The 12,737-nt window shown below is 42.3% G+C and overlaps 1 long non-coding RNA gene across 1 annotated transcript in view; it reads right to left on the bottom strand.

Annotated features, from left to right (window-relative positions):
* Nucleotides 1-945: 945 nt before the first annotated feature.
* The window catches only part of LOC123373139, a 36,725-nt gene continuing 24,933 nt past the window's right edge, over nt 946-12,737 (bottom strand). The window contains exon 3 of the long non-coding RNA XR_006580581.1: nt 946-2,694. This is a non-coding gene — a long non-coding RNA (uncharacterized LOC123373139). The remainder of the gene's footprint in view (nt 2,695-12,737) is intronic.

Below are 12,737 nucleotides of genomic sequence, written 5' to 3'. Positions count from 1 at the left end.
CTGGCTTCCAGCCACTGTGCTGAGGATATTACTATGAATATTTTCATGAGATTTACTATGGAAAATGATGTTGCCTAATTGTAGAAAGATGTTTACATAACTTGCCTCAGATCAGCTCTACCTCCATTAAGTCACATGTTAGTATAATTTAGATTTTACATAGCACAAAGTAATGTGTCTTTGGAACGTAATTTGAATATTTGTGTTATGCCTCATCTTTTGAGCCTTTCTAAGGGGTGTTACTATTGTTCTTTGCCTGGTTTCAAGGGAAATAAATAAATCTGTTTCTGATTGGCATGCTTCCTGTTCTGCAGTGGACTTTTGATTGATTTACATTCTCTTTACTGGTGATGATGAACGAACGATGCAGCCTAGTGTGTTTAAAATTATATACTGTGTGATAGATTCCCCACGAACGTGAAACATTGAGACATCCAACAGTAAAATTCAACAAACAATGTTGAAAATACTGCATTTGTACCATATTGCCATGAAGCACAAATACATATTTTTTTCAGAGGGCCAAAAGAGATCAGTATAGCTCATTTAACACGTCTTAATTTGTTAGGATTATGTTGACCAAAATTAATTAGTTTTGGCTTCTGTATCTAGGTCAATTTAATATTTACTCTGCTTGAAAACTGCTGTGAAGAAACCATATTGAATCAATTCAAAGCAGATAAAATGTGCACAATCTCTGAAAATGAGATATTTATCTCATAGAATAGTTGTTCCAGTGACTCTGCAATTGGCATATCTGGGGGAAATCAAAGCTATTTGTTATCTGAGTGTAACTACGGAAATATATTCAGTTTCACAGAGAACAGAAACTACATGTTTGTGATCCATTTCACCTTTTTTAAAGCTGCATGATTATACTTTCTATTAATTCCGATAAAGCACATACAACAACACTAGAACTTTCATGATGCAGGCCATATTTGTATTTTCACTCAGCTTTGCATTTCTGGGGTCTGTTGACACTGCTTTAGCTAGACACATATGCCAGTTTTGAATTTCAGATGTTGCTAAGCCCTCAGACCAGTAAATGTGTACAATAGTTTAAAAAAAATCCACCAAACATAAACATACCTTTTTAAGAATATTGAGATCAGAAACAAGTATGAAAAGCTTCATGTGGAATACTATATCATAAGTAATAATGGTGGTTGCAGTTATTTCTATCTGTAGCAGCCATTCAACAGCTTGTGTATTTATCAAAATGTTGTAAAAACATTATTTATTTTGGTAATTCCTTTTGCACCCATTATTGTGATATTTGAGCACTTTAGAGATTAAAATGAACAGCTGTTGCCAAAATGGTCACTGATGAAGCTCACCCTTGCCTGCACCAGTTCCCTCACCCGCTGATGAGATTAATGCCATCAGGCTATGAGGCCTAAACTGTGGAATATGAAACTTGCTCTCCATCCTAAAAAAACGTAACATGCAGTATAGTGACCCACAGAAGGGAATGAGCTTGAGAGCTGAGGGGTCTGCGCCTAGACTACTCTGCCAGTCTCCTTTTTAATTTCATCCCTGGGGGAAGACAGCAAGAACTTTCTTCTGGAATGCTACCGTTGCAAGTGGGCAAAGGCAAAGACAGACACTCTGAGCCTAAGATAGTCAGGTCTGCGACCTTTCAGGGATTTTTGGATGATAACTGAATTGCATCCAGAGGAGGATTTTGGTAACCAGCTCAGAGCACATAGTTAAAGGTTTTGCATGCACACCAGCTTGCTCAACTTTAGACGCAGGTGACAATATTTTGCTCTAGCTGAAGCTTCACAGTAACCATCAAGGGCAGTCCTAAATGATGCACATTACAATAGCCCAGCCTGGAGATGACAAAGCATGATAACTGTGGGTTAGGTGAAGATGATAAAAGGCACATGGCTGAGATCTAGCCATCCAGGAGCACTGATGTGTCTAACAAAAGCTTTACATTCTGATTGCAACATACCCTTCTGGGCTTGCCCTCCTCCACTCACTCCCCTGAGAGGCAGATTATACTATGCGACTGCAACAGAGCGTACAGTATCATACATAATACCACAATGAAACTTTAAAACCTGGTTTAGGAGCAGACACAGGGCATCCTTGTACATCTCAGCTGACTTACTGAATGCGTCTTTCATTTTAGTATTTGTTAGGAATTTATATGTGTTTCTCTCTGACTTTTCTTCTATTTCTTCTGATACAGCTGCCTCAGTCTTCCATTTTGCCATTGGGCACTCAGTGGGTTAACAGTTTTCCTGTAATTGCTCTCTTTGTCTCTTTGTTCTTGCATTTGTTCTCAACCAACAGTATTAGTTACATTTGTGGTCATTAGAGCTATATGAAGCTTTGCAGCAAAATTGGAAACACTCCCTAAACATACCCCCTTTTGAATTCACTTAGCTTCTGTGAAAAACGTGTTGTTTCCAACCACATTCTTTTTGTTTGCAGAAGTGTTACTGAAAAATGACCATGAAATTGTTTGCATTGTTCAGATATGGATGCAAATTTCAGTGCAGATTTTCACAGGGCATTTTTGAGTTGGCTTCACTGGGACTAGACATAGAGCTGAAGTCACATGGTGTTGTTTCTGGTTCCCTGATTGGTTGAGACTACCCCTATAAGCTCTGGAGCAGCGTCGGAAACAATCTGGACTCATGTTCTTCTTTTCAGAGACAGCATGACTCATATATTTGCCTAGTGAAAGGAAAACATTGATTAGAAAATAATATCTGAGACACGTTGAAATGTTTCCGTGACCAACAGGCATGCATTTTCAATTCATGGTCGAGAATCAGAATGTGCACAGTTCCATTTGCCTGCAAACATGCACAATTAGTGAGATTTGCCTGCAAACTGTACATAGTGCCTCTTGTGTGCAATAGATTTCATCTAGCAGTGGCTAAAAGTTTGCTGTGCCTAAAATCATTCACAACATTTAACTCATTAAAAAAGTGGGCAAAATCTTCAAAAATGCATGCCACATTTTTTCAGCCTCAGAAAGAGCCTGATTTTCAAAAGTGCACAACATGCCCAGCAGGTCCCAGCAGGACTAAACTGGTAGCTAGCTGCTCAGCACTTTTGAAAGTCAGCCCACTTGTTAGGCCCTTTTGGCTTTAGAACGATGCACTTCATTACAGTTTTACGTGATGTTTGGTTGGGTCATTTTTGCTACTTCAGCATGTGTTCCCCAGGTGTACAAGCAGGGTTGGCTTGTGCTGCTGTTCTCACTGAACATCCATAGAGCAGCAGGGTGCAATCTGTCAGTCAATGTAGGATTTATTTAGCAAGACTGATTTTTATATATATATATATCCATAGCTATTTTTTTAACCAGGTCCTCCTCTTTTTGAACAGTATTACTATGAGTCTGATTCCCCTCTCACTTACATCACTGTAAATCTGGAATAACTCTGGTAGAGCCAATGACGTTTCACTGGTTCAAAACTGGTATGAGAGAGAGGAGAATCTTTTAACCATTTGAGATGCACAGTTTTTATTTCAATTTAATTCTAATGTGCAAAATGTAATAAAAATATCTAATTGTACGTATGCACAAACACCCTCTAGCAGAAATAGGAACAAACTGTTGGCCAAGTCAAATATAGTGAACTGCCGCCCACAGTAGTCAATTTTAGTGGTACTGCAGGCAACTCTCCAATTGATTCGGTTTCATGAGAGAGAACTATCGCTCTTAAACTAAAGTTTCACTTCACCTGACGTGAAATTTCACAGCACCACAATGGGCTCCTAGAATGCAACATTTTACACCCCTTGACACTGAACTGGAGATGCATAGCACTGTCCCCTCCTCTGTTATTCTGTTTGAGTGGGAAGAAGAAAGAATTGCCGCTATCCCAGTCTTGCTATAGCTGGTTCTCCCTTTGAGTGAGCATATCAATAGGGATACACTGGTTGGCATCAGCTGAGGAAGCCATAGGCAGCTATGCCAGATCCCCTTAAACAACTGGAAATGAGTGCATTTGCCAGGTGTGCCCTCTTGTTTTAGTGAAACATCACATGTAGTAAATATTTTTCTGAAGTTTTCACTGTAAAGGTTTTACTCAATATATGAGACTGGCAGACAGAGAGAGAGAGATTGAAGACGCACATACCCTCCCCTTTTGTCGATACAGCATTCGCTTTTTTCTTCCTTTAAGGAAAATACCATTTTGAAATGAAATCATGTCTCTGTTCCCTTTCATTCATTTATTTTAAAGCCACCTACTGACAAGTCCCTTTTTGTCTTCAAAGGGAATTGTGGGCACTTTGCATCATACCCATCAGAAGTAATGATTTCCATTTATTTTTAATGTTCAGGTACAGGTTTTTTGTTATTGCAAGATGAAAATGCATTTGAAGAGGCAGTTGTCTCTCCCTAGTGTGTACTTTTCATCCTCACATAATCAGTGGAAAACAGAAACAACGAAATACTGGTGACTTTTTCCTGTACAAAGATCTCGTTTCATTGAAGTTTCTTTTGCTAAACATAAACAAACTCTGTCTCACTTACTCTTTGCCAGGGTAGTGAATATTCTGCCATTGTCATTGACTGAAATGACACTGAAGCCTCAGGAACGTTTGGAGGGGTTCTTTTTAAATGGGGATCTACAGTCTTTCTTTCAAGTTATTTTGGAACATAATGAACACAGAGAGCAAATGGTCCAAAGACAAATGAACAAATTTGGCCTCTCTCCACCATCACCATGGAGGGCCATAACAGCAAAGGGAACAAGTACAGGAGATTGATGGGAAAGGAGGGTAACAAGACCACCTGCAGAGGGTCTAAACCCTTTTGTTCATCATGGAGCTGGGAGCTATGGTCCCTGGCTGTTCATTTTTATCTACTGCACAGAGGGTTGTATAGGCAGTAGATCCATGTCTGTTTGGTTATCTCATCCCCATTACTGTAACAGCTGAATGCTTTCCAAGTTCCTCTCTCCCTCCTTCTTCTTTCCCAGGAGAAATGACTTGGTTTATAGGAGATTTGTTTGTTGGTAGGTTTTTGTTTACTTGCTTCTTTATCTCAGCTTGTGCAAGTGAGTGGGTGTGCTGTGTGTTATGTGCCAGTGTGAAGGAATTAATGGGGCAAAGCCAAGTTGGACAAATGAGTTGTGCATTTCGCTCTGGAAGTGGTTAGTTACACATTCAGTTGTACTGCTTGTAAAGCCTGGTCTACACTACGCGTTTAAACCGGTTTTAGGAGCGTAAAACCGATTTAACGCCACAACCGTCCACACTAGGAGGCACCTTATATCGATTTTAATGGCTCTTTAAACCGGTTTCTGTACTCCTCCCTAACGAGAGGAGTAGCGCTAGTATCGGTATTACCATATCGGATTAGGGTTAGTGTGGCCGCTGATCGACGGTATTGGCCTCCGGGCGGTATCCCACAGTGCACCACTGACCGCTCTGGACAGCAATCTGAACTCGGATGCAGTGGCCAGGTAGACAGGAAAAGCCCCGCGAACTTTTGAATATTTCCTGTTTGCCCAGCGTGGAGCTCCGATCACCACGGGTGGTGATGCAGTTAAAAATCAAAATAAAGAAAGAGCTCCAGCATGGACGATGCGGACGTGATTGCTGTAAGGGCAGGCAAAACTGTTCTATCAGTGCTCCGTTACAGAAGACAAAATTCAAAATCATTTTTTAAATATCTCCAGACAGACGCCATAGCAGGGACTCAGCGCACTGCTGCGTGGCAAGCGTAACGGAAAGCCAAAGAATCAAATGGACGCTCATGGACTGGAGGACTCAAGCTATCCCACAGTTCCTGCAGTCTCTGAAAAGCATTTGCATTCTTGGCTGAGCTCCAAATGCTTCTAGGGTCAAAAACAGTGTCCACGGTGGGTCAGGGCATAGCTAGGCAATTTACGCACCCCCCCACCCCCAGAAGTGAAAGGGAAAACAATCCTGTCTTGACTCTTTTACATGTCACCCTATCTTTACTGAATGCTGCAGATAGACGGGATGGTGCAGCACTCAACAACAACATCCTTCCTCCCACCCCGCCATGGGTGGCTGATGGTACAATAGGACTGCTACCCGTCCTCATCATCAGCCTATTGGCACATGGGGCAGTGCAAAAGGACTGGTAACCATACCAACTTGCTTGGGACAGGTCAATCAAGGTCGCCTGGTCCTAATTTTTCCTGGTAGATGGTGCAGTATGGCTGATATCCATCATCGTCATAGCAACAGGGGGCTGAGCTCCATCAGCCCCCACCCTTCATGTGTAAAGAAAAGATTCAAGTGCCCCTGAACTAGCAGAGGGATGCACTCCTTACTGTCCTGTCTGGACTATCATAGCAGCTGGAGGCTGCCTTCACTAACAAGTCACTGTGTCTTATTCCTGCATTCTTTATTACTTCATCACACAAGTGGGGGGACAATGCTACGGTAGCCCATGAAGGCTGGGGGAAGAATGAAATGAACAGGAGGGGTTGTTGCAGGAGCACCCCCTGTGAATAGCATACAGCTCATAATTTCTGCAGGATCTGACACAGAGCAGCTGTGCTCTCTGGTTCTCTGATACAGTGGTTTTCTAGTACACTTGCCCATATTCTAGGCAGGACTGATTCTATTTTTAGATACCAAAAAGGAGGGATTGACTCAGGGAGTCATTCCCAATTTTGGCTTTTGCGCCCCTGGCTAAGAGCAGCCAGGGGCACTTATGACAGCAGCAAATGGAACAGTGCAAAAGGACTGGTAGCCATGATCATCTTATTACCAATTTATGGATTGGTAGATGGTGCAGTATGGCTGATAACCATCTCTGCTGTCATGCAAAAGCAAAAGCATGCTGCTGTGTAGCGCTGCTGAATCGCCTCTGTCAGCGGCATCTAGTACACATACGGTGACAGTCACAAAAGGCAAAACAGGCTCCATGATTGCCATGCTATGGCATCTGCCAGGGCAATCCAGGGAAAAAAGGCGCGAAATGCTTGTCTGCCGTTGCTTTCCCAGAGGAAGGAGTGACTGACGACATTTACCCAGAACCACCCGCGACAATGATTTTTGCCCCATCAGGCACTGGGATCTCAACCCGGAAATGCCAAGGGGCGGGGGAGGCTGCGGGAACTATGGGATAGCTACGGGATAGCTACCCACAGTGCAACGCTTCAGAAATCGACGCTAGCCTTGGACCATGGACGCACACCACCGATTTAATGTGTTTAGTGTGGCCGCGCGCACTCGATTTTATAAAATCTGTTTTACAAAACCGGTTTATGCAAATTCGGAATAGTCCCGTAGTGTAGACGTACCCTTAGTGTCAGTGCCATAAGGTGCAGCTCTAGTGACTACTCTGTCTCCTGCACTCTTGAGCCTGCTCCTGTATGGCTAAGCAGATAGGCTGCTCTGGTTTGGATCAGTGAGAATTTTTTCAGGGCGCTGGCTTCATTCCAAGATGTAACGAGTTTTAGTAAGAGACTCTGTATGTTACGAATGTGCGGTATGGAAGTGCCCAGTACATAAGCTGGTTACTTGGATTGTGTGTTGGAATTAGTATTTAGCCACGTTAAACATGGCAGGCCAGATCCTTAGCTGGTTGAAATCAGTGGAGCTGCCATGAGGAGCTGGTCCAGCTCCTAAGTTAACCAAGCATCAAGCACCTTTCTGGACATGGTGAGGAGAGAGACCTTCAATTAAGAGCTTTTCTACAGTAGGAGGATGCTATAGCTCTCCTGCCTTAGCACCAATTTGTCTTTTGACTAAAGAATGCAGCTAGATCTAAATCTAAATGGTATTAGAGCTACTGATACATGTCTCACTCCCATGTCACAGCTCAAGAATTGTTAATATAGTTCTATTTATTGTAGGAGACTAGTTAGTGGGATCTCTCTATTTTATCCTTACAGTGAGGGAGACCACAATTCAATGTGGAACAATGTCTGCTTGGGCAGCTCACTGCAGTGTTTACTTCAGCACCGTTAAAATTCACAAGATTGTTTTTCACCTCTGGAAGGGTCCTGGACTGGATGAATCAATTCAAATGAAAGAACCTCCTCAAACCTTCACACAAAATGTGAAAGAAGACTCTTCTGAGTTGAGAGGAGCCTGAGTAGTGTTGTTCAAATCCAGGTTCAGATCCAAATATCCTCATAGTTAGTGGGTCTCAGATGCAGGTTTTTGACAGGGTCCCAGCTTTAGTTATGAGTTTTTAAAATGTCCAGTTCAGTTTCTTGTCTCATTCAAACTCATGTTCTCACTTTTGACACTTTCCATTCCCTGCTGGAAGCAGAAATGCTAAAAATAAGACAGACCATTTTCACAAGGTTTCCTTCCCCAACTGGCAGACCCAAGACATTTAAAAAATATTGGAGACCTGAGGATCTTGTCAGTTGTGAGTGCACAGCTCCCGTTAGGCTGGCCAAGGGTTGCAGGAGCATAATTGATAGATAAGCAACCTCCACTGAGCTTTATGAGTGTTTATCCATTGATGTTACAAACCTTTTTAGATTCACCATTTACCAGATGTGACACAAACCCTTAAAGACTAAGATTAATATCTATCTAAGATACAGTCTGCATCACTATAAAAATGAATGAATTTAGCTGCATGATAGCCTTCTGAGGGAGGGAAGGCATGATCAGGGCATAGAGAGATAAAAGCCCTGATCCTGCAAACACATATGTACTTAACTTTAAGCATGTGAATAGTCCCAAGTGCTTAAAGTTAGTCACATGCATGGCTGTTCACAGGATTGGGGCCTGTCCATGTGACTTTGCTTAAGGTCACACAGCAAGTCTGTGGTAAGGTCTGGAATTGAGTCCAGATGTCCCAAGTCTGAAACGATTGCTTTAACCACAAGTCTCCTCCTCTGGTCACTGATTCCCCTTTACTGCTGTAAATTTCAGGTGTCACAAAAGTGACCTATAAAAACAGAATATTAAAATAACTGGCAACATTGCTAAATATTTGTGTGAGAGAGACAAAGTGATTCATAAAGAGAAATGCAGGGAGGCAATATTTTCACTTTCATTTTATTTTTCTCCATTTTATACCATCAATCTTCAGCTGAAAAGATTTAAAACTATTTCTGTACATGTTTCAAATTAGATCCACAACTATAAAACGCCCCATTCTGTAGGGAACCCTTACAAACTTGACAGTTAGCCATATAAATGTGATTTGTAATATTTGCAATAATTCCACTTTCAAAGTATTGGGAATACCACAAGTACTGTAAATTCTGTGTGCATTTGTGCCCTAGCTCCAGGAGGAAGAAATGTAAAGCTAAGGGACAACATCCCAGGAGTAAAAGAATACTCCCCAGCTGGAAGAGCTGGAGATGAAGCCAGATACAAAATTGCCACTTTAGAGCTGCAGCTGCCTTGCTTTGCCAAATTTAAAGGGCCAGTCCCCAGAAAGGCATGCTAAGTTCCTGCTAATGGGCAATCTTGCCCTAGGGGGATTAGCAGGGGCCAGACAGTCAGCAAGGTGTTCCTGGCTGAAGAGGCTGCTTCTGTTCACCACCACCAAAGACAAATATAAACAGTAAACTGCAAGGGCCCTAGTCTCATTTACTCATTGTGGCTCCTTTACTCTGCCAGAGGGGTGTAAAAGGGCCTTTGTGTATATGACAATCAGGTCCCTGGTTTTTAAGGCTCTACCCTGCTGTACTTCATCATTTTATAACCTAACAGATCCACCACCAAATAAAGAGTGATAATAATAGCAGGAAACCCAAATCAAACGCACCACTACCCTACCTCTCATCTTCTTGAAATGTCTGGGAAAATGTTCTCCTGTGATGTCCTGATTAGTGATACAGTATCTAAACTGTATATATACTAGACTAGCATAAATCCGTGAACATAGGACATCAGACTAGAAGAGACTCCTGGTTCATCAAGTTCAGTCCTCTGCTATGGTAGGCAACCGCATCATATAATCTCATTCACAAATTGTTCAAGCTTCATCTTAAAACTAGCTAGGTTGTTTGCCCCTGTAACTCCCATTGGGAGGCTGTTCCAGAACCTCACTCCTCTGATGGTTAGACACCTTCTCATTTCCAGCCTGAATGTATTCATGACCAGTTTATACCCACCTGATCTTGTGCCAGCATTGTCCTTTAGCTTAAATAGGTCTTCACCCTCCCTGGTGTTTAACCCTCTGATATATTTATACAGAGCAATCATATCCCCTTTCAGCCAAGCTCTTTTACTCTCCTCTCGGAGGCTAAACAAACCAAGCTCTGTCAGTCTCCTGATTGATTGTTGATTACAAAATAATTAGATTTGATATTTAAAACAAAAACGTGATATTGGCCCCTTCTTCCTGGGGTTATGTGTATGAACATGCAGTGCTTGTGGGTCTACCATTAGGTGATGTTCAGGGGACTCAGTATACAAATGAGCCATAAATTTAGCAGAGTTCAATCTGATCACAGATCTAAGTTAATCACCCAGACTTATTTTTCCCCCCACCACCACTTTTTAGAGAAGAATTTGTTTGACTTTCTCCCTTGTGGTGGATTCGCCTGCTTTAGGGCTTAATTCTGATCTCAGATCTTCATGTTCAAAGTACCAACAAGGGGAAGCAGTGTGTGAGAGATTAGCAGCAGCCTCTTCTCAAAGGACGAGAAGCTTTGATTTTTTAACTCCCCAAGGCTCCTTTCTTTTCCCCATGAGCTTATTCAGTCATTTCTGTGTTTCCAAATCACCCTTTGATAATTCCTCTCCATGGTAGTAACATGTCTACACAGGTTTTGAAAATCTAGATCAAAGTGCACAAGGCAACTTTTAGTTCCCAGCAGCACTATGGACACTGAGGTTATGTCAGCACTATGAACTAGGGGTGTGATTCCTTGCTTGTTGCACTAGTGTGAGTATAAATAGTGGGTAGTGTGAGGTAGTGTGGGTATAAATAGTGGTGTAGCGGCAGTAGCGTGGCCAATGGTGGTGGCAGCCATGCCAAATGCAAAACCACCTGAAACTTTTGGATACATACTTGGCATAGCCAAGTCGTGCAGTCACTGCAAGTGCTACTACAGCTACATTATGATTTATACTCGCAGTACCTCGATGAGACCTTGTATGTGAGTATATGTACGTGAGCTGGGAATCCCACCCCTCATTTGTGGTGTAGCCATAGTGCATAGCTAGCTGCAGCAGGGTAGGTTTACACTCCAGCTTGCTGAGTACTAAGTGTTCATGTAGAAAAGCCCTGAGATGTGCAAATATACTTGAGTCTTCCTAAAGAGGCATTAGGACAAGTATGGCTGTCATATGTACCTGTGTTCATGAGTTCCAGAAAGAAGGGCTAGAACATGCTCCTATCATGGGAACACGTCATAAGAACGGCACATTTGCTGCAATAAGCAATCACAGAATCATAGATTATTAGGGTTAGAAGAGACCTCAGGAGGTCATTTAGTCCAACCCCTGCTCAAAGCAGGACCAACACCAACTAAATCATCCCAGCCAGGGCTTTGTCAAGCCTGACCTTAAAAACCTCCATGGATGGAGATTAGAATCATAGAATATCAGGGTTGGAAGGGACCGCAGGAGGTCATCTAGTCCAACCCCCTGCTCAAAGCAGGACCAATTCCCAACTAAATCATCCTAGCCAGGGCTTTGTCAAGCCTCTAAGGAAGGAGATTCCACCACCTCCCTAGGTAACCCATTCCAGTGCTTCACCACCCTGCTAGTGAAAAAGTTTTTCCTAATATCCAACCTAAACCTCCCTCACTGCAACTTGAGACCATTACTCCTTGTTCTGTCATCAGGTACCACTAAGAACGGTCTAGATCCATCCTCTTTGGAACCCCCTTTCAGGTAGTTGAAAGCAGCTATCAAATCCCCTCTCACTCTTCTCTTCTGCAGACTAAACAAGCCCAGTTCCCTCAGCCTCTCCTTGTAAGTCATGTGCCCCAGCCCCTGATAATTTTCATTGCCCTCCGCTGGACTCTCTCCAATTTTTCCACATCCTTTCTGTAGTGGGGGGCCCAAAACTGGATGCAATACTCCAGATGTGGCCTCACCAATGTAAATGAGCCTCCTCTATATGAATAGAGAATTGCCCAACTTGCTTGTGATTTTACCCCTCTTTCAACTGGAACTGATCCAATTGCAAATGACAGCACGTGAGGACATCATGTACATTGATGATACACTTCGGAACTCTGCGGCCATCAAACACAAATACTTACATTCATCATACATTCACTTTTTATGCTATAACAGGTGAGATGTGAGTGATGCTTATCACTTAACCCACACAACTCAATACAAATGACTGATACAGCATACTGCAAATAGTCTTAGTTTTATCTGTCTGTCGAGACCTCTATGGATGAAAACACAACTGAATGGAAGCTGCTTCTATAAAATCTCAGCGGAGACTGCAACATGTTATATTTCTCAGTAAAGTGAAAGGCATGTCACACTTTGTTTTTTTTCAGTGGAGGCATGTCAGCTAATCTGTGGCATGCAGCAGCCAGACAAGCAGTGTGTTATATCACTTCACTGCGAGGCATACTTCAAAATGCTGCCACCCAGACTGCAAAATGTTGCAAGATCTAACTGTCAGGACAGTAATATCTTGTCCATTTATAACTGGTGACTGCAACTGTTGAAAGTGGGACAAATATACATATTCCTAAGCACAAATGTTTTGTTAAGATAATGAAGGGTTTAAATTAAAATCTATTTTAAATTGAGTGTAGTGGCTATTAAAATATAAATATATTCTCTCTCTCTCATAACCCTCAGTAAACCATGAGATTAGACTGACA

Source organism: Mauremys mutica, chromosome 6 (assembly GCF_020497125.1).
Source record: "Mauremys mutica isolate MM-2020 ecotype Southern chromosome 6, ASM2049712v1, whole genome shotgun sequence".
Taxonomy (NCBI): Eukaryota; Metazoa; Chordata; order Testudines; family Geoemydidae; genus Mauremys; species Mauremys mutica.
This window is presented reverse-complemented; position numbering and strand designations above follow the sequence as displayed.